The 21,628-nt window shown below is 44.0% G+C and overlaps 2 long non-coding RNA genes across 2 annotated transcripts in view; both read left to right on the top strand.

Annotated features, from left to right (window-relative positions):
* Positions 1 to 21,628, top strand: part of LOC137563263 (uncharacterized) — a 42,001-nt gene that overhangs the window by 18,912 nt on the left and 1,461 nt on the right. The window contains exon 3 of the long non-coding RNA XR_011030304.1: positions 16,306 to 16,519. This is a non-coding gene — a long non-coding RNA (uncharacterized lncRNA). The remainder of the gene's footprint in view (positions 1 to 16,305; positions 16,520 to 21,628) is intronic.
* LOC137563264 (uncharacterized) lies at positions 996 to 1,881 on the top strand. Its single transcript, XR_011030305.1, has 2 exons — positions 996 to 1,200; positions 1,560 to 1,881. It is a non-coding gene; the product is annotated as an uncharacterized lncRNA (long non-coding RNA).

The following is a 21,628-nucleotide window of genomic DNA, read 5'->3' on the forward strand; positions in this document are numbered from 1 at the left end:
GCTGGCAACGTCGCTCCTCTTATGCCCTAAGGAAGCGTGTCAGCTGATCTGCTGGCAGCTGACACGCAGGACCCCACCTCCGGTTCCTGATTGGCTAAGCGACTGGAGGGTGTGTTCTCCTGCTTACCCGGGCTATTTAAGCTCTGTTCTGACACTTGCTCACTGTCTGCTCTAGCTAACACTTCGCAGTGAAGGCTTCAGACCTTAGTCAGTTCCGTGTGTGGCTTGAACCGGCAGGACCCCGGGAATTCCATACTAGCTCAGCTATTATATATTGTATTACCTGTGTTTTGACTTCTGCCTGTTTTCCTGACTACTCTCTGCCTGCCGATTTTGTACCTTGCCAATCTGATCTGTTGCCGACCTCTGCCTGTTTACTCACTTAGATTTAGCCTGTCGATTCTGTACCTCTGCCTATCAGACCAGTTGCCGACTTCGGCCTGATTACTCACTTTGTTATTGCCTGCCGATTTTGTACCTTACCAGTCTGATCTGTTGCCGACTCGATTTGCCTGACCATTCTATATAGATCTGTTTTACTGTCTTCTACTGTCACTGTATGTAGACTTTACCCTTTCAGGGATTTGTTGTCTGCCTGCTAGTGCCCACACACACTAGCAGATCGTTACACTAGGCAGCCATAGCCCAAGGTGAGAGTGGTCACTGTGGGTGGTGGAGCACAAGGAGACGGTGTCACCATATAAAATACTGCACAGGCCATATGTGGTGGAAGATTTAACTTGGAACTGATGGTTTATGCGATGAGGATTTTTTTCTTCTTTTTTGAGTTTATTGATTGTGAAAACTGAAGTGGAACCAAACCCCAGTGGCTGTGCGGCCAGGGACTCTACTTTTAAGTGGACTGTGAGGCAGTGCAACGTTTATAACTTTTATTGGCCTCAATTCACTAAGGTTAACTCCTGTCTTTAATAACTCTTCTGAGCTGTTTTACAGTTATCACCATGGTGATATAATTGTGATAACTGTAAAACAGCTCAGAAGAGTTATTCAAGACAGGAGTTAACCTTAGTGAATTGAGGCCAATGTATGGTATATATGTTGGTGTAACATTTTGACTTTCTGCAGCATACCCACAGTGAACGATAGGCTATTTTAGGTGTGGAGCTCGCTAAGATATCGTAATTGATAGTTTTTTTGATGGCTAAAATCAACCAGTGTATGGGGTCCCTTAAAAGCAGGGTAAGTGTTTACTGTCATGTTCCCACTGATAAATGTAATAAAATACATGAGGGTGCTTCGTTTCTGGTTCTCTTTAAGCCCCCTTGCCTCGGAAGTCCTTTAAGCATCTCTATTAAACAATTATTAGCAATGATCAGTGTGGTGTGCCTCGATTTTATAAGTTTGTATTGCACTGTTAAAATCCTTTTAAGCTAGCATACAGAAAGATGACAGTGGTCTGTTCCAGGCCCAAAGACAGACCAAATTAACTCCGGACAAACTCAGGGAAGTGAAATGTTTATTAAAGGATCACTAGACTATATTATTCAATCATGTTTGTTTACCCAAGTGAAAACTAATAGCAGTTATCTTGTCACCAGGAGATCAGTCAGAAGATTTATAGGGCAGTGAGAGTGTATGCTAGTGAAGACATAACATGTTTTGTCTGCCAAGAATAAAAGAGCAAATAGAAAGATATATGGTGGAACCTGATGGACATCAACAGATGGATTGGCGAGAGGGAAAGCGCAACTAAACCAAAGAACATCTTACAGTGAGCGAGAAGAAATGAGTCCGTTGGCTTCTACTACCTCATGAACTGCTATTTCCAGACTTAGAAGATGGGACAGCCAATCCATACATGGGAATTCATACTGTGAATATTAGGAAAGCGAAAATAAAACATCTGTTCATAATTAGTTACCAGATTATGGGTCTAATAATGTACGGAATTCTGTTAAAGGAACTATTTCTGCCTGCTTATAGTACACAGCACTCAGCTTTCAAAAGAAGACAAGACAAAGTCTACTGCTGGTGTTACGTCACATGTCCTCTACTACCAACATTGTCACTACACCCAGGTTCTGTAATGTGATCTGGTCAAATTTGCCAATGAGAATGCAAGTCTGGAAGTCAGTAAATTATAGGAATAAGTAATCTGTCATACTGAAAAAGGTCTTTTCTTAAGATGCCCATTAATAATACAATCTATGTAATATGAGGGACTATGGAAAATATCTATTCAAAGTAAATTCCCTCAGTTTACCGTTCCATTACACAGATTTGGTAAGATTGTACAATCAAGATTGTATCATTACTGATCACCTTTAGTCTAGGTTCAGCATGGGACATTATGTTGTGTTCCCTGTTTAACACGTTACATTGCATGCAGTGAAGTACAGTGCAGCATACAAACAAAAGTATGCTTCCCTGTAACTGTTAACATGTGCATTACCATAATGCAACACATTACACCACAACGCCAACATCGCAGTGTGAACGTCGTATACACTTAACATTGCAGTGCATCCTCTGGGGGCTCCTATTCTCCCACTGGTGGCTCCATTAGCTGCGCAACTAGGCCAGGAGTCATGCGCAGCTGCACATGCACAGCTCATCCGTGTACCAGTCTCACTCATGCGCTTGCCGCTGTGAGCATTCTACTTAAGCGTGGTTCTCGAAAGAATGAACCGCACATGTGCAGAACGCTGACAGCAATGGGCGTGCAAGCAAGATGAAAATAGCTCTATATATTGTACTGGATCCGACTGCTACTCATACTTAAGTCGTACTCTTTTCCATAAGTACATAGTGATATATATTCTATGCTGACTGTTCTGCAAATTTACACAACTTAAAGATAAGCCAATCAGATGCTGCTGCAGCAACATGGCTGAATCTGGCTTTAGGCTCGGTTTGGACCAGGTTACTTTGGGCTCTGCTGCCTCTGAAACTTTTGCCTACCACTGTGAAAATGATGGAAAGTAAGCATCGGTTAGCCATAGGCATTACAGGCATAAATAGAGGTTTCTTCTAACGGTCAAAGGTAGTAGGCTAGGGATACGCTTCAGTAATGGGTTAATAAAAGGGGAGGTTAGGGGTCAGAAAAGGTGTTAATAAGGAGGAGGTCAGGCATCAGTCACTGCATACCCACCTGTTCAGTGCACCTACCTACCTGAGCACACGCAGTGTTATATACCAGTCAGTCGCTGCACCTGTTCACGGTACCTGTGTGTTTGACAGCTGCACATTGTATTGATACCAGTCACTGCATACCTGTTCACTACACCTGTGTGACTGCACATTGTATTAGTCAAGTCAGTGCATACCTTTCACTTCATCCCCCCAACATGGGAAAAACAGGCAGAGGCAGGCCACCCGGCAGGTCTGTTTGAGGTCTTGCTGTCATGATTTCGTGTGGCCCTGGACCAAAGTACAGTGTTCAGAAGGCGTGTGACATCAACCCCCAAGATTGTCAGGACGTAGTTGGCTATTTAACACAGAACACCTCATCTTCCTCATCTTCCGCACAGAACCGTGACATATCTTCCTCCTCCTGTTCTGATTCTGGCACCCCACTTAACACTCAGTCGGCCGCCACCACCAAATGCCATCACCCCAGGGCTCAGCAGTGTGGACAATTTTGTGTCTGTCTTCCTCAGATGAGAGCAATGCCATCTGTACTCTCTGCCACCAAAAATTGAGCCGTGGAAAGACCAAGACCCGTGTAGGGACAACTTCCTTACAAAGGTACATGATGACAAAGCACAATCTGCAATGGGATGACCACCTGAGGAAAAGCAGCACACAAAAGCAAAGCTACACACCGCAGTGGAAGATACCAGGCCGCAATTATTTCTCAAAAAAGGTGATACCCAAACTGTACCATGATTGTAACGATCGTGGAATTCTCTCCGTGATCAGCGCACAGGACATGCGCTGACACTGCGGAAATCCTCCACGAGCGTATAATTTGAGGGAACCCAGCAAAAGGTGCAACGCACCTGTAGAGGGAAATTCCTGTCGGCAGGTGGAGCTGTGGAGTGCAGAGGAACAGCTCCTCTGCCCTGCCACAGACGCCAGACAGCAATTGCACGAAGGGAAGAAACGCAGGGCAAGATAGCCCTGAAAGAGAGAGATCAAAGCGACAGAGGGTATGTGTGTCCACCAATCTAGTCGCCACCCTGCGACAATGAACACACAACCATGAAGATCAGGTGAGAAGGCAATCGCCAGAGATGGCGATTGCTAACAGCGACACAAGACCGAATAAGCACAGATGAGGAATGTATGTATGTCCACCAATCTAGCCGCCAACCTGCGACGGCGGACACACAACAGAGGAAACCAAGTGAGAACGCAATCGCAAGAGAAGCGATTGTGAAAGAGAATAAGCACAGGGATAGAATGTATGTATGTGCCCTAATCTAGTCGCCAACCCGCGACAGTGCACACACAACAGCAGAAACGAAGTAGGAACGCAATCGCGAGAGAGGCGATTGCCAGAGGTGACACAAGGCTTAAGCAAGACAGGGCATGAGAGTAGCACAGGCACAGCAATCATACAATGAGAAGATAAGGAAAATAACAAACGCTAACTAAACGCAAACACCGCACTCATTCGCAACAGCGAATGCGTTTACTGCGCGGTCTCCACGTGTTAAGCACAACAGAGACAAGCACGCCTAACTAACCACCGACAGACAAACATGAAACAGAGGACGCGAGCGCTTGCTTAACGGTTACCTCACCGAGCCTCCAGCAAGCGTTCGTATCAGACAAGACAGATACACGAAAACAGGAATAAGTGAGAGATACGATCCACTGCTCTTTCCGCCAGAGCAAGTGCGATCCCAGTATAGCAAGAGAGCTTAGCAGGATCCATTGCTCTTTCCGTCAGAGCAAGTGCGATCCAAGTACAGCAAGAGAGTAGTAGATCAGAAGGATCCACAGCCGCTACTGCTAGAGGCTAGTGTGATCCAAGCACGACAGACAGACAGAACAGGCAATACAAATAATACAATCCTGACTGCTCCAGCAAGGATGCCTAACGCAGTCCCAGGAATTACTCTAAGCTAATCTTCAAACAATAAGCATGGCTGACACTCCAGGAGTGTTTCACAGGACAAACCCTTATGACCAGCGAAGTACTGTGGAATCACATAGTATATATAGAGCCAGCCTACAAAGGATGTGGCTAGGCAATTTGCAAGACAAACGTATGCAAATTCCTCAGCAGCAGCAGCAAGCTGCAAAACTGACAAAAGGTCTCTTTTCCAGAGACCTGCAGAATGCATACCTGAACAGTGGTCAAAAAGCTGCCTGCCTGTGCAGGCAGCTGAGCGGATCATTACAATGTTGTTGAAAGGCAAGTGGTGTAATCTCTGGCACACAGCGTTGGGTCAAGGGTCCATCTGACTACGTGGTCTGCAAAGCACAGTCAGGCCTGCCAGAAGACTAAGTCAGTCCTCACACACAGCATCTCTGCCTGTACGCCGTGTGACTGCCTGCACCAAGACTAAAGGTGCGTATACACATGCGACTATAGTCGTTTGAAACGATCGTTCCCCGATCCTTTCAAACGACGATCGTTTGAAAAAAAGCAGCCAACGACCATTAAGTCTAACGAAGGATGAGCTAGATCGTTCAAAACGAATGATCTAGCTTGGCGGAAACGACAATAGTTTGCAAAAGTAGTACATCGTTGGAAACGATCGCTCGTACTAGGCTTGACATGCGCATTTCACTATTTCTCCATGAAACTTTTCATTTTTATGCGCAGGCGCAATAGTTACTTTTACGTGATGTAACGTTCCTTCTAACGATCAGATCGTTACACACCTTTTAAAACTAACTTTACTTAGGTCGTTCTTTCATCAATTAAAAGTTCGTTCGTCGTTGACAACGAACGATCGTTGTCACATGTGTGTACGTAGCTCAAGTCACTCCCACCTAGCATCTCTGCCTGCAGGCCGCTTGACTGCCTTCTCCACCATCACCAACAGGGTCCAGGACTCCAGGCGGACTCCTGAATTTTGAAGGCCGCTGCTAGCAGTGGCCGCTATAATAATTTTTCTGGTGCGTGTACATGCCTGCCTAATTTTTCTGGCTGCAAAACAAAAGGCATGTACCTGTGTCAATTTCCCTTCATGATCGTTACCTTGCCGCGGTGAAGGAGCTTGTGTATCACAATGAAGCAATGACCGACGGCTATATGAGTGTCTCGGGGGGGGGGGGGGGGATAATAAGGTCGTTGCTACATTGTGGACAGACCAAATTCGATCAGTTGGACAGCCACTGTTCTGTCATTGAGCTACCTCAGCCAGGACGACCATATGGGCTGGAAAGCAGCCATCACCTGCACTCTCATCATGGTGCGCACCAGTCCAGCACGGCCGTCACTACACAAACAGCTGTTTGCAGTGCGTTACACAGTGAGTTTGGTCTGTCAGTGTGAACCAGTACACTAATTACAATACCTGATACCTGATTGATGTATACACATGCAAGATGTTTTAAAGCACTTTAGGCCTCCAATTTAGCATGCAATGTAAATTCTGCCCTTAAAACGCTGCTGTGCATCAAACCCAGATTTTTCCCCGGGACTTTTGGCGTGTATCCCACTCCCCATGCAAAAACTCAGATGTTAAACTCCTTGAAACATCTTTTCCATCACTTTTGTGGCCAGCATAAATGTTTCTAGTTTTCGAAGTTCGCCTCCCCATTGTAGTCTATTGCGGTTCGAAAAATTTGCGCGAACCAAACTTTTTGCGGAGGTTCGCGAACCGAAAATCGAAGGTTCGAGCCATCTCTACAGAGGAGATGGGTCAAAACACTGACAAAAATACCAATGACAAAAAGAAAAAAACAAATCAACTAAGTATTGGTACAGTGGAGTAACAATAGGGGTTGCAGAGGTCTCGACCGCACCGGGGCCCTTGGGCTAGAGGGGCCCTCCCTCAACTGCAGTATTAGCTCTTTATTGGTCCTGTGCTTGTAATGATCACTTCTATAAATTATTTGAATGATAATAATCATCAACAAGCTGTTTCCCATCCCCTTCTTGCACCTCTGACACAGTGTTATCCTTGGCAGGTTTTGGTGCGCCGTATCAATTGCTACGTATGGAGTGCTTGGGGGCCCCATGTAAAACTTGTACCGGGGCCCATAGCTTCTTTGCTACGCCACTGGTACTCTACTAATCAGGATCTGGTGCCAAAACCTACTGTGCTGAATCTTTACATTCCTGTCCTGACTGGTTACCTGAAGGGCATGACGCCATCTCAATTGATTAGTGATAATGGCGTCAATTCACCAGAGGTTACCAACCCATTTATCTCTTGGGAGGTAATTTACCTCCTGTGATATCTCCAAATAGCAATTCTCCAGAAGTATAGGGGAAAATATCGACAGAGAGAAATGCAAGAGATAAATGTGAGAGAAGTATGAGATAAATAAGTGATAGTTAGTAGTTAGTTTTTCTCCAAATCACAATTCACCAGGGAAGAAAGGGGGTGTGGCCATTCGTTATTTTTTCATCTCTTTATCCCCTGAATGAACCTGGAGATATCGTGGTTTTCACACAGCAGCTGCTGCTGTGGAAGATGGAGCCTTTTGAGCTTACTCTGTTAGGCCTGGTGCACACCAAAAACCGCTAGCAAATCCGCAAAATGCTAGCAGATTTTGAAACGCTTTTTCTTATTTTTCTGTAGCGTTTCAGCTAGCATTTTGCGGTTTTGTGAAGCGTTTTTGGTGTAGTAGATTTCATGTATTGTTACAGTAAAGCTGTTACTGAACAGCTACTGTTACAAAAACCGCCTGGCAAACCGCTCTGAAGTGCCGTTTTTCAGAGCGGTTTGCGTTTTTCCTATACTTAACATTGAGGCAGAAACGCCTCCGCAATCCAAAATCTGCAGCAGCCCGGGAGTATGCGTTTCTGCAAAACGCCTCCCGCTCTGGTGTGCACCAGCCCATTGAAATACATTACCCAAGCGTATCCGCAGCCACAAGCGGATCGCAAAACGCAGCCAAACCGCTCTGGTGTGCACTAGGCCTTAGAGCTTGCTTCTATTATGAGGAGACGAAGGCGCAGGAGGAGGGTCTGTTTAATCGCCCCTCGTATTTTTCGTGAGAGAACAGTTCTTGATAATTTTACTGAGACAGAGGTGGTGAAGAAGTTCAGACTCACTCGTGATATGATTTATGATATGATCCGGCAGTAAAAGGCGGGAATACTCTGGTCAGGTAGTGGTAAAACTCCGCCTCCTACCCACAATGCTTCACTTTCAAGCTTACAGAGAGGAAAAGTATCCCATGTAAATCATTAATACCGATTACCTAACTCTCTGCTTTCTCACACTTTCCTCGTGCATATCTCTCCATTATCACCTGCTATCGAACACTTTTCTCTCTGTCCTCTCACACTGGTGAATTGACTCCAGAGTGTTAAAATACCTCATGAGATAAACTACCTACCTTTTTTCTCTTAGTAAATCCTCTCTGGTGAATTGACGCCAATGAGGTAATGAAATTTTGAGGAATACTGAAGCAAATTAAAGTGTGTTGTTTTTATGCACTTGACTTGAGTTATCCTTTAATAGTACCTTGGGGAGGCTCATGTGTTTGCATGAGCCCTGCTGGGAGCCAGCTGATGAGAAGCGATAATGTTACGAAACATCGTAACACATATATTTCATGAGAAAGTTTTTACTCAGAGCATCACCCTGCAGGAATAAATGGCGCCTATTACTTTCTGTTTTGGAAGAAGGTAACAACGTAAGGGACTTCAGCCTGGTTCTGATTCTTTATCTACCCCTGCTGTGATTGATGCACACTGTAACTGGATGTTACTTATTTTCCAATTACCTGGATGTTTATGTATCAGATAAACAATGTATTCCTCTGAGTGCAGCATACTCTAAAGATAATGCACTTAATATCTTGTCCTATTATGTTGCATGGCAACAAGCTGCTGTTGGCAAGGAGTTCAGTGTCAAGGGTGGCTGTTAAATTCTATGCAAATGACTGGTAAGGCTGCTCAAGTGTGCCCTATTTACATAAATGAAGGCGCTGGAACAAAGCAGTAATAACGTTGGGAGTCATTAAAATACCCATTAAATCAGCAGTGGATCTTGAAGTTAATGAAAGTCAAGGTTTTCAGCTCTAAAGTTTAATGTATGTTCATGGATGCTTCCTGTAATGTGAAATGCATTATGAATAATTTATCCAGCCTGATGACATATTCCATGGCACTTCACTGTGAATAATGAACCATAAATAAGTTACACCCACAGTATAGCTTAGAATCTTCTGTCTCAGGAATACGTATGATACTGATTGGGCTACACGTGTCAGTATTCCTGTAGTGTATAGTCTGGAAATTTCCCATTTTAATGTACCAAAGACGATTAATGATAAAAGATTTATACATACCGGGGGCTTCTTCCAGCCCCCTCCGCACCAATCGCTCCCATGCAGTCTTCCTCCGCCTTCTCCTTGTCCCAGTAGAAGCCCCATAAGTTCGGCCAATCTGGACCAGTTGACGCATGCGCAGTGCGGCTGCGCCCCCAGTCCCCCTGGTTTAAAAGCAACTCCAACTTCATCCTCTGACGGCGCCAAAGTTACTCACTGAGCAAAGCTATAGCCATAATTACTATTACGATCTATGGTGGCCTCCGGCTGCGCCCAAATCTCCTGCGCCGTAATTACAGCGTTCGTTAGAAAAAGCTGCTAGTGGGTTTGAGCCCTCACTCTGGATGTGAAGTTGCATCCGACATCTATGAGAATATATCTTAGGAGGAAAGCTATAAATTACAAGGAGAGCATGCAAACTCCTATTGAGCTAGTATCCCTGGTAGAAAGTGAGCTGCAAGGCAAATTCATCAACCACTTATCTGCATAGCTTTTTCCTCAAGAAACAACATTTACATTGGTCAGCATGCAGCTAGCAGGTGTTTGCTGTAGAACATGTGTCTGTATATTGTACAATTCCCTCCCTTAAAGGGACACTTAAGTCACACAAAAAAAATGAGTTTTACTCACCTGGGGCTTCCAATAGCCCGCTGCAGCTGTCCGGTGCCCTCACCATCTCCTTCCGATCCTCCTGGCCCCACCGGCAGCCACTTCCTGTTTCGGTGACAGGAGCTGACAGGCTGGGGATGCAAGTGATTCTTCGCGTTCCTGGCCACAATAGCGCCATCTATGCTGCTATAGCATATATCATATACCATATAGCACCATAGAGGGTGCTAATGTGTCTGGGAATGCGAAGAATCACTCGCGTCCCCAGCCTGTCAGCTCCTGTCACCGAAACAGGAAGTGGCTGCTGGCGGGGCCAGGAGGATCGGAGGGAGACAGCGAGGGCACCGGACAGCTGCAGGGGGCTATTGGAAGCCATAGGTGAGTAAAACTCATTTTTTTTGTTTGACTTAAGTGTCCCTTTAAAGGGACCTGAGCAGTCATTAAAAATGAAATTGTGACTTACCTGGAGCTTCCTCCAGCCCACCGTAGGCCGCAAGGTCCCCCGGCGTTCTCCTGGCTCCTCTTCCGCCTGACAGATCCGTTATTGTACAACTTCGGCCTGAAGTTGTCATGGCTGCTTTCCACTTTGCCTATACGCGTCATCACACCAGTGGGCGTGAAGAGTCCAGCGCATGCACGGATCTCATCGAACCGCACATGCGTAAGCATAATGGCGCAAACGCTCCCATAATGCTGCATGTCCTGCAATTGCGATTTTAGAACTGTCCCACTGCCCATCAGGTTTGCCCCCTCCTTCAAACAATCCCTCAAAACTTACCTCTTCAAAAAGGCCTACCCTACCCTACCCCACCCCACCAATGTCCTAACTCTCTCTGCTGAAATTTCGATGCAGCCCCCCTCCTATCATATCACCAACCCCTACCTTTAGATTGTAAGCTTTGGCAGGGCCCTCCCTCCTCGAGTATCATAGGTGTGCACTTTACCCACAGAATAACATGAACTTGTATTATTGGGACTACTATTCCAGTGTATGATCTGGTATTGTGTATCTTATCACTTATTACAGTACCTGTATTGTGTTTGCCATCAACCCTATTATCATTGCCTGTAAACTTATTATAAAGGGCTGCATAATATGTTGGCACTATATAAATCCAATAAATTAATAATTATAGAGGAACAGGCAGCCATGAGTGAAGTGCTGTATACATATGCAAGTGGCACCATGCAGCCACAGAAGCTACAGGGGTGCTGCCTGTTTGGATAAAGCCTAGGTATTTTTCTTGTAGCCCAGGAGCATTTATCTAGGCGAGATGGCTTGAAGCCAGGTTTGTACAATACAGTATTCTGAAGTGCTCTGTATTATATTGGCGCTGCTGTGAACTGTAGTTAAAAAAACAAAGAGAAACATTGGAAAATGGTTTCAGCTGCTAAATCAATAATATGAAGGAAAGGTTCAAAGAGAAACCACAGCAATCGCTGATAGCATCTCAGCAGAGAGAAATATTGTCAAATTGCTAAAATAAATGTCCATTTGAGAACCAACCCACACTATACCTACCTAGTTAAAGCCCTAGTTCAGCATTCCATATGTGAATGTGTAGGATTATAAAGGTTTGTGCACTGAATCTCTGTTCTTCACACAATAAATATTGAAAATACAAGGTTTGTTACCTCATACCTTGGTGTTCTAGCTCTTGGTTGCCACTGGAGTGGGAGTTGTATACCAAACATTGATCAGATTTCATTCATCTCACCCACCTCCTCCCACTGCTATGAGAGATTATCTTTTTGTTGCCAGGACTGCAGCTACAATTCCTGCTTGCCCAGTGTGTAACAGAGCATTTAACCCTTTCCACACCCTCTTTCCTGTGTTTACTAACCCATGTGTACGCCCTAGCAACCTGCCCTGTCTGTAATAAACTATTTCTCACTGGGCAGGGTATGGGAAGGGTAAAAAACCTCTTTACACTCCAACTCATATTAGTTCATTGCTCGGTCAGTTGGGCACAGGGTGAGCCGAATGATGGCTCACCCTGCTGCCGCTGAATTTTCGGGCGGCGTTAAATACTATTTCCCTTCTCAGTCATAACATGACCACAGAGTTAAACACTCAAGAGGGAGAGATTTGTAGGCTCATTAGTTCTGTGCACACGGAAAAACTAGCTACTTCCCCTTCCCATCTCTTTCTTGACTTTCTCATCTGAATGTTGATGGGTTAGGACTAAAGTCTAGTACACACTTTCAATTATGATTGGCCAATCACTGACCAGTCTTACCACCTTCGTGTAGTATGAGGGTTTACCTACACAATCTGCTCACGGTATTCCATATCTGTTGGCCCTCATACTTCATAGAGATAGTAAAATTGGTCACCGATTGTCCAATAATAATTGAAAGTGTGTACCAGGCTTAAGAAGCTCTCTCATCAACAAAATTGCACTGTTGTGTCAACAGGAAATTAAGCTAGCAGAGCCAGCAGCCTGGCACTTTTTTAGATATATTTATTAAAAGTATAGATAAAAAACAACAACTCTGTATTGCTAAAGAGGTATATTGAAATATACAGTAGAATCCCGTAGTAAATTCCAAGGGACTGGGAAAAGTGGTTTACTACATCAGAAGTTTACTTTATCAGAAATTGTCCTAGAAATGGCCCAACATGCCTTGTGTTCATTTTCTGCCGCAGCAAAGGACCCTCCCATTGGAGGTACAGTACAAGCACTTGCATATTTGGTGGAATACAAGGCTAGACAAATTGCTGGTACAGTATCCAGGGCTCCTTAAAACTTGCAGCCGTCACTAAACAGAGGCAGCCACTCGCTTCCTGTGAGTGGCTCCGATACCTCTGCAGAGGAACTTTGCACTCTCCTCTCCACTCTCAGTTTTGAAGTGAGATGGCCCACTCCGATCCACACTACAAGTGAAAGCAGCCTGTACTGCACAAAGCACGTTACCAGCACCATCATCTCTACTTAGGCCTCGTTTCCATCTATGCGCTTCTGTCCGCTTTTCAGCAACATGTATCAATCTGTAACATTGATGTGCTGATAAAAAGCGGACAGAAGCGGATAGAAGCGCACTAAGTGGAAACAAGGCCTAAGGGAAGAGATACCCGGGAGTGCGTACAATCCCATGGGAGGACTGTAACAATACTTTTATCGGTGATAGCAAAGTGATAGTGGTAATTTTTTACATTCACATTATTCCTCATTTTCTTCAGGCTGCTTATTAGTACAGTAGTCTACAGGTCCTTCTCAAAAAATTAGCATATTGTGATAAAGTTCATTATTTTCTGTAATGTACTGATAAACATTAGACTTTCATATATTTTAGATTCATTACACACAACTGAAGTAGTTAAAGCCTTTTATTGTTTTAATTTTGATGATTTTTGCATACAGTTCATGAAAACCCAAAATTCCTATTTCAAAAAATTAGCATATCATTAAAAGGTTCTCTAAATGAACTATTAACCTAATCATCTGAATCAACTAATTAACTCTAAACACCTGCAAAAGATTCCTGAGGCTTTTAAAAACTCCCAGCCTGGTTCATTACTCAAAACCACAATCATGGGTAAGACTGCCGACCTGACTGCTACCCAGAAGGCCATCATTGACACCCTCAGGCAAGACACAGAAAGAAATTTCTGAACAAATAGGCTGTTCCCAGAGTGCTGTATCAAGGCACCTCAGTGGGAAGTCTGTGGGAAGGAAAAAGTGTGGCAGAAAACGCTGCACAACGAGAATAGGTGCCTGGACCCTGAGAAATATTGTGGAGAAGGACCGATTCCAGACCTTGGGGGACCTGCGGAAGCAGTGGACTGAGTCTGGAGTAGACACATCCAGAGCCACCGTGTACAGGAAATGGGCTACAGGTGACGCATTCCCCAGGTCAAGCCACTTTTGAACCAGAAACAGTGGCAGAAGCACCTGTCCTGAGCTACAGATAAGCAGCACTGCACTGTTGCTCAGTGGTCCAAAGTACTTTTTTCGGATGAAAGCAACTTTTGCACGTCATTCAGAAATCAAGGTGCCAGAGTCTGGAAGAAGACTGGGGAGAGGGAAATGCCAAAATGCCTGAAGTCCAGTGTCAAGTACCCACAGTCAGTGATGGTCTGGGGTGCCATGTCAGCTGCTGGTGTTGGTCCACTGTGTTTTATCAAGGGCAGGGTCAATGCAGCTAGCTATCAGGAGATTTTGGAGCACTTCATGCTTCCATCTGCTGAAAAGCTTTATGGAGATGATGATTTCATTTTTCAGCACGACCTGACACCTGCTCAAAGTGCCAAAACCACTGATAAATGGTTTACTGACCATGGTATTACTGTGCTCAATTGGCCTGCCAACTCTCCTGACCTGAACCCCATAGAGAATCTGTGGGATATTGTGAAGAGAAAGTTGAGAGACGCAAGACCCAACACTCTGGATGAGCTTAAGGCCGCTATCGAAGCATCCTGGGCCTCCATAACACCTGAGCAGTGCCACAGGCTGATTGCCTCCATGCCACGCCGTATTGAAGCAGTCATTTCTGCAAAAGGATTCCCTACCAATTATTGAGTGCATAAATGAACATAATTATTTGAAGGTTGACTTTTTTTGTTTTAAAAACACTTTTCTTTTATTGGTCAGATGAAATATGCTAATTTTTTGAGATAGGAATTTTGGGTTTTCATGAGCTGTATGCCAAAATCATCAATATTAAAACAATAAAAGGCTTGAACTACTTCAGTTGTGTGTAATGAATCTAAAATATGTTTATCAGTACATTACAGAAAATAATGAACTTTATCACAATATGCTAATTTTTTTAGAAGGACCTGTATATCCTGCACCGGTGCCATTCTTGTTGTTTACAAATATTATCAGGCATCAACTCACTGCAACCAGCCTGAAGAGAGCAGCTGACCATGGGTTCCACAGTGACATGTGACGCATGCGCCGCCCACTGTTTACTATAGCCAGAGTCAGCATCACGTAGGGGCCGAAAAAATGTTTACTATAACAGAGTTTTATTATAAGAGTTTACTATACCAGGTGTTGCTCCCATAAACTTATAAAGGAGGGTGGCTAGGACCTGTAGTTTATAGGTGCCATCTATCCAGTTTGCGGTGTAGGCATTCCACAAAAAAAAGGTGAAAATATATATTGGGATTGGTTGGCTTTCAACTTAAGATACCCCATTGATGATACAATTTTGACTGTACAAGATTAAAGGTGCCCATACACTCGTCAGATTGGCAGCAGATAGATAAGAAATGCATCTGATGATCTATCTGATGCGTTTTTAGAACATTTTTTACCAGGATAGAATTCCAATAGATTTCAGTTTGAAATCTATTGAAATTCGATCTGATGGCATTTTTTTGCCATCAGATTTCCATTAAGGCCAATGCAAACTGATAAGCAATCTCATCAGATCGACCTAAATTTTCCACCCTGCAAGTTCGATGGAAATCCATCGAAATCGATCGAAATCGGCCGTCGATCGGTCAACCGATTTGCAATCGATTGATCGATCGGGATCGATCGGTCGGCCAGAAAATCGGCTGAGTGTATGGGCTGCTTAATACTTTTATGTAATATGGGGGAATACTGCAGTATCCATCCAAAGTGTACTGTATATTCAAAGATACAATCTTGATTGTGCAATCTTAAATCTATGTAATAGATAGGTAAACCATGAATATGCGATGTATTTTGAATGGATCTTTTCAGTAGTCATGTAACAGAAGTGATAAGATTGTTCAAGCAAGATTATCATTAATTGGCACCTTGAAAGTCGCTATAGACCTAACAATGATGGGCAGATTCGACCAAGAGACAAAGCTCTCTCTGATCAGAGAGAGAGAGAGAGAGAGTGTGCCTATACACCGCATCAATTTCAGCATGAAATCTCTCGGAATCTGCTAAGCCCACCCCATCACCACTGTACCCCTAATGTATAAATAAGTGTGTGCATTTATAGATTACTGTCCTGTGCCGCAGTGCCCATCCAACTTCTGAATCCCCCACTCTGCCACAGCCGCATACATGCCAGTGTGCTGTGCGACGGTGGCGCGTATGGGGCTAATGGAAGAGTGGCAGATACGGAAGATGGGCAGACAATGTATAATGCACACATATTTATACATTAGGGGTACAGCGCCAGGGGTTTCGTCATGTTCAGCCCGATAGCACTCGCAGTTACCACCGCGCACCCAATCGACCACGGCAACCTGACATCTTCCATCATGTTTGATATGCAAACAATATCGTCCCCAAATTGGTTGCATTGTCGGTCATGCGCTTGGGCAGCATTGATAGAATACGTCAATCAGATGGTCGATCGGCCGCTAACCTAGTTTTCCCTTTTCCTTTGTAGAGAAGAGTTGCTGCGACAACGGCTGATGCCTTATTCGTAAATGGACCCAAACAGCGTTCCAGTGGCCCAATACAGCTGACGTCACTGTGACTTAAAGTGGTATGAGACCAGTGGGGAGCTACACATTTTGAGTCCATTTCCGTGTCTCTATGAGGGAGGAGAGAGCTTCCTGTAACTTGGCATTCAGGTATACAAGCCCTGGACATGGCCACAGGTAATGCATAAATGTATCAATTTTTTTCTTTAAATGTTGGGGGAAAACTGTTCCTCTAATTAGTGTATATAGACTTTCCAGGATGTCCATTTGAAGAGCAAGCAATTTAAAAACTCTCACAAGTGAAGTAGTCTGATTTACTAACAAACTTGTGGCTGTAAACATGAGATTGTCAAAGTGCATCTGACCTGAAGTGAGAGAGATAGGGAGGCTGACATATTTTATTTCCTTCTAAACAAAGCAGATTGCCTGGCTGTCCTGCCGATTTTCTGCCTCTAATACGTTTAGTCATAGACCCTGAACAAGCATGCAGATCAGAGGTTTCTGACTGAAGTCTGACTGTATTAGCCCCATGCTTGTTTCAGATGTGTGATTCAGATACTGCTGCAGCCAAAGAGATCTACAGAACTACCAGGCAACTGGTATTGTTTAACATTAAATACCGTATATTCCGGCGTATAAGACGACTGGGTGTATAAGACGACCCCCCAACTTTTTCAGTTAAAATATAGAGTTTGTGATATACTCACCGTATAAGACTACCCCTCTTCCAACGTACACTAAATTTTAAAAAAAATCATATACTGGTGCTGTACTGTATGTGGTACCCAGTATATAACAGTATATAGTCAATTGACTGGTTGTATTGGTGAACTCTCCCTCTCCCTAAGTGGATTGGTCAGCTCTCCCTGTCTCCCTGTTTATCAGAGCGATATGGAAGAATAGATAGCACTGTGCCCATAAAATACGCCTCTTTCACCCCTCTGGCCCACCCTTGTATCCTATTTACCTCCCTCTCTGCCTCTCAGAACTCATACATATGTGCACCTGCGCCGCTTCACTACAGTCCTCAGCAGCAAGATCTGAGAGACGGTAACAGGATAGGGGGTATCACCCAGCATCAATGATACTCGGCGTATAAGACGACCCCCAACTTTTCAGAAGATTTTCAATGGTTAAAAAGTAGTCTTATACGCAGGAATATACAGTAAATATGGAAGCCTCTATATCCCTCTTACTTCAGGTGTCCTTTGGGCTGCTTTCACATTAAGACGTTACAGGCGCACGTTAGTGCAGCCTGTAACGCAGCCCACCGCACAGTAATGAAAATTCAATGGGCTGTTCACAGTACCCACGTTGCGTTACATTGTAACGCAGCACGTCCGTTGAGAGTGCTGCATGCTGTGCGTTATGCGCGGCTAAGCCACGTTAGACACTGCGCACATGCTCAGTAGTGTTGGAGGAGGTCTTCCCTCCTCCCCCTCGGCCAGGCACATGGCTAATTAACATTCACTGCACGGTGTAACGTGCAGGCTTTACTTTCTGGAGCTCCGCTTTGTGCGGTGAATGGCCGGCGGGACCACGTGATGCCACATGCGTCCAAGAGTACGCATCACAGATGCAAGAGTGAGCTGCACAACGCAGCTCACTCGGACGTCCACATCCAGGAGCACCAGGCGTTGCGTTAGGGGCATGTTATGCGACCATAACGTCCCCTAAAACGCAACGTCTTAGTGTGTAAGTAGCCTAAAGGGACTCCAAGCACCTTTCATGGGCATGCCTTTAAAGCCCAATCTACACGATACGATTCTTTGTGCGATTAGATTACGATTCTATTTACGATCCGATTAAATCCAACATGTCCGATCGGGATTCGATTTGATTCAATTCGATTTACCATTGCAAAACAATGGCAAATCGAATTGAATCGAATCCTGACCGGACATGTTGGATTTAATCAGATCGTAAATAGAATCGTAATCGAATCGCACAAAGAATCGTATTGTGTAGATGGCGCTTTAGACTCCGACCAGTACTGCAAAGTACTTAAAGATGCATACCTCTCTGTAGCTTGTGCTATCCTCTCATTTGATGCCTGAATCGCCATTCTACACCAAACAGTATGCTCTGCATTTCCCAGACAACTTGCATTTATACAGTGCCAGTAAAGCACTTTCACTTGTATTGTAACTGTATTGTCGTACCCCACGACTTAACGTGCAGTGTGACCTTTCAGCGGTATTGCAACACAAGGTGCAAAATGTGAAAGGACCCTAACTTTTTGCTACAGCAGAGCAAGATCTTGTGAATTGATATTTTAAAACAAAAAATTAAAAAGATCTAAAGAAACAAGCAAAGTGAAAACATGGCAAATGAAATCTCCATGTAGATAAAAGGTTTCTAGGTTGATGGCATTGTACATACATTTACAGTGGTGGTGGGTGGGGTCACATACTGCACTGCATGATGAGCGCTTCCGCTAGCCAATACGGACACTGGAAAAGTTTGCACGGAAACCTCTGTACGGACTATTGCTACTGGCTCCCTGCTATGACTTGGCTGGGTAGAGCGAAGTAAGTGAAGCCGTTACTAGCAGCATATGGGACCTTTGTGAAATAAATTGAGCTGCGGTCCGGCCAGACGCAGGATTGGTGAGAAATCAACAAGAGTCTGCTGTCATTATCAGAGCCGTATTGCTGTTTGAAGTTCATGTGCCTACTCTAGTGATTATATGACTGAATTTATATTGGCATCCCTGACATCTCTGTCCCCTACTCTGAAGAATATCGGTGTGTGGTGGTACCAGAGTGAATGAAATAGGGGTTTGTGTGATGGGCTATGCACGAGGAGCGCTCTGCAGCATTTTTAAGTGTTTTTAGGTGAGTTTTCTTCAACTTTTGTACACTTCTGATACTGATTAAAGTGCATTTATCTAATACCTCCCTTAAAGCGGATCCGAGATGAAAAACTAACTATAACAAGTAACTTGTCTACATATCTTATGCAAAGTTTAGATGGTTAACACAGCAAAGCTAACTGCAAACAGTTTTAATAGAATATGATTATTCCTGTAATACGACAGCAGACATGTTGTTTGTAAACATTATGCTGGATACACACCATGAGTTTCCGCGTCGCACGCGGCCGTCGATACGCGTCGATTCGATTATTTCCGAACGAATTTCGATGATTTTTAGGTCGAATGCCATGTAAAGTATGGCAAATCGACCTAACGATCCATCGAAGCTTCAATCGGACATGTCGGAAATAATCGAATCGACGCGTATCGACGGCCGCATCGAACGCGGAAGCGCATGGTGTGTATCCAGCATCACATAGAGGCAGGCTTATCTGTATCTTGAGCCATCAGCCTAAAGGTCCGTACACACGCCGGACTTTAGGCAACGACGGGTCCGTCGTTGCCTCCCGCTGGGTGGGCGTGCCAGCGACAGTCCGGCGTGTGTACGCTGTGTCGTCAGACTGATACGGCTGTTTCTGAGCGATCCGCCGGGCGGATCGCTCAGAAACAGCCGTATCAGTCTGACGACAGAGCGTACACACGCCGGACTGTCGCTGGCACGCCCACCCAGCGGGAGGCAACGACGGACCCGTCGTTGCCTAAAGTCCGGCGTGTGTACGGACCTTTATCCCCTATCCTCCTCCCCTCTGCTTCTGAAATCAATGGCTAGTAGCACCTCCCCCTCCTCCTGCCCAGACTGAGCTCCCATGAGCCCTTGCTACTGCCAAGGCTCTCTGAGCCTGTGGGTTTGGCTTATTTAGTTTATAGGGAATTAGAGTATTAAAACAAAAACAAAAAAGTATTTGGCTTGAGGAATGCCCTATAAACAATAGGAAAAACACAATTATGCAATGTGTAAAAGTTCACCTCGGATCCACTTTAAGCTTTTGCACTTATTTCTAATATACAATTGTAAATACCGGTACATTTGACAGTATATTTAGTGCCTTATTTACAATACAAGACATCCCAATTTTTCCATGAAACCAGAATTACATGCGCTTATAGGCCATACAGTTAAGGTGGCCACTAACAATCCATTTTCTAGCAAAAAATCGTTTGAGCGCTCAAATTTTGATCGCATGTGAAGTCATTCACTATACCATCAACGAATCAATCTTTGCTTCCGATCTATCACAACCAACAAGAAAATTGAAATTTTGGTTAGATGAAAATTCAATCGGACGATTGTTTTTATAATCATTCGTAATCAATTGTGCCCATCAACAGAGATTATTTACAACCAATCTGATCAGAATTTCTGATTGCCCAAACGATTTTGCTAGAAATTGGACCTTCAGTGGCCACTTTTAACAAATCAGATCATGCGGATCACCCCCGTCTAGTACCTCAGAAATCAAGAGAACATGGTGAATAGGTTTAAACTTACTATTTATAAATTATAAAAGTTACATATAATATTGTTTACAACATTATATTGGAGAATTTCTAGATTTCTAATTTGCAAGTTTTCCCTGAATTACTAAGATGCTCACCCAAAAGACAGGCTAATTTACCCTCTCCAAAAAAGCAAATGTCTACATTCACAGACACACAGTTGTTAAAAAGTCTCAGTGGTTAAATCTAAACGCTGAAAAATAGCAACATCTGTATTAGTCCCCAAGGTTGTGCTCCTAAGAGTTGGCAAGGCGTTACATTTGTCCCTGGAGTGATTTCATTTTTAATCTAGTTTTACTCAGTTTATTGCTAGGTTTTAATGAATTAGAAATTTATAAAAGCTAAGGTATGTGTAAAAGCATTGGGTGTTCTACTACTATGAACGAGGGTCATCCAGAAAGTAACAGCCGTTTGCTTTTATCTGCCACGCAACGTATTCTTCTAGGGTAAGTTAAAGGACAACTGAAGCGAGAGGGATATGGGAGTCTGCAATATTTATTTCCTTTTAAGCAATACTAGTTTCCTGGCAGCCCTGCTGAGCCCCTGCCTCTAATCCTTTTAGCCATAGCCCCTGAACAAGCATATGCAGATTAGGCGTTTATGACATTGTCAGTTCTGACAAGATTAGCGGCATGTTTGTTTCTGGTGCTACTTGGACACTACTGAAGCCAAATAGATCAGCAAGGCTGCCAGGCAACTGGTATTGTTTAAAAGGAAATAAATATGGCAGAAAAACAATCGAAAATAAGATCAGACATGTCGGAAATTATCTATCGAACCATCTATCTAACACAAAATTGTATGGTGTGTACCTAGCATCTGTCTGGATGATCCTGGTGATAATGGCAAGCCCACAATTAATATTAAAAATAAATAAAAACACACTATACATTTCCTTTGAGTTTGAATAA

The sequence above is a fragment of the Hyperolius riggenbachi genome, chromosome 3 (assembly GCF_040937935.1).
Source record: "Hyperolius riggenbachi isolate aHypRig1 chromosome 3, aHypRig1.pri, whole genome shotgun sequence".
NCBI classification, from domain to species: Eukaryota; Metazoa; Chordata; class Amphibia; order Anura; family Hyperoliidae; genus Hyperolius; species Hyperolius riggenbachi.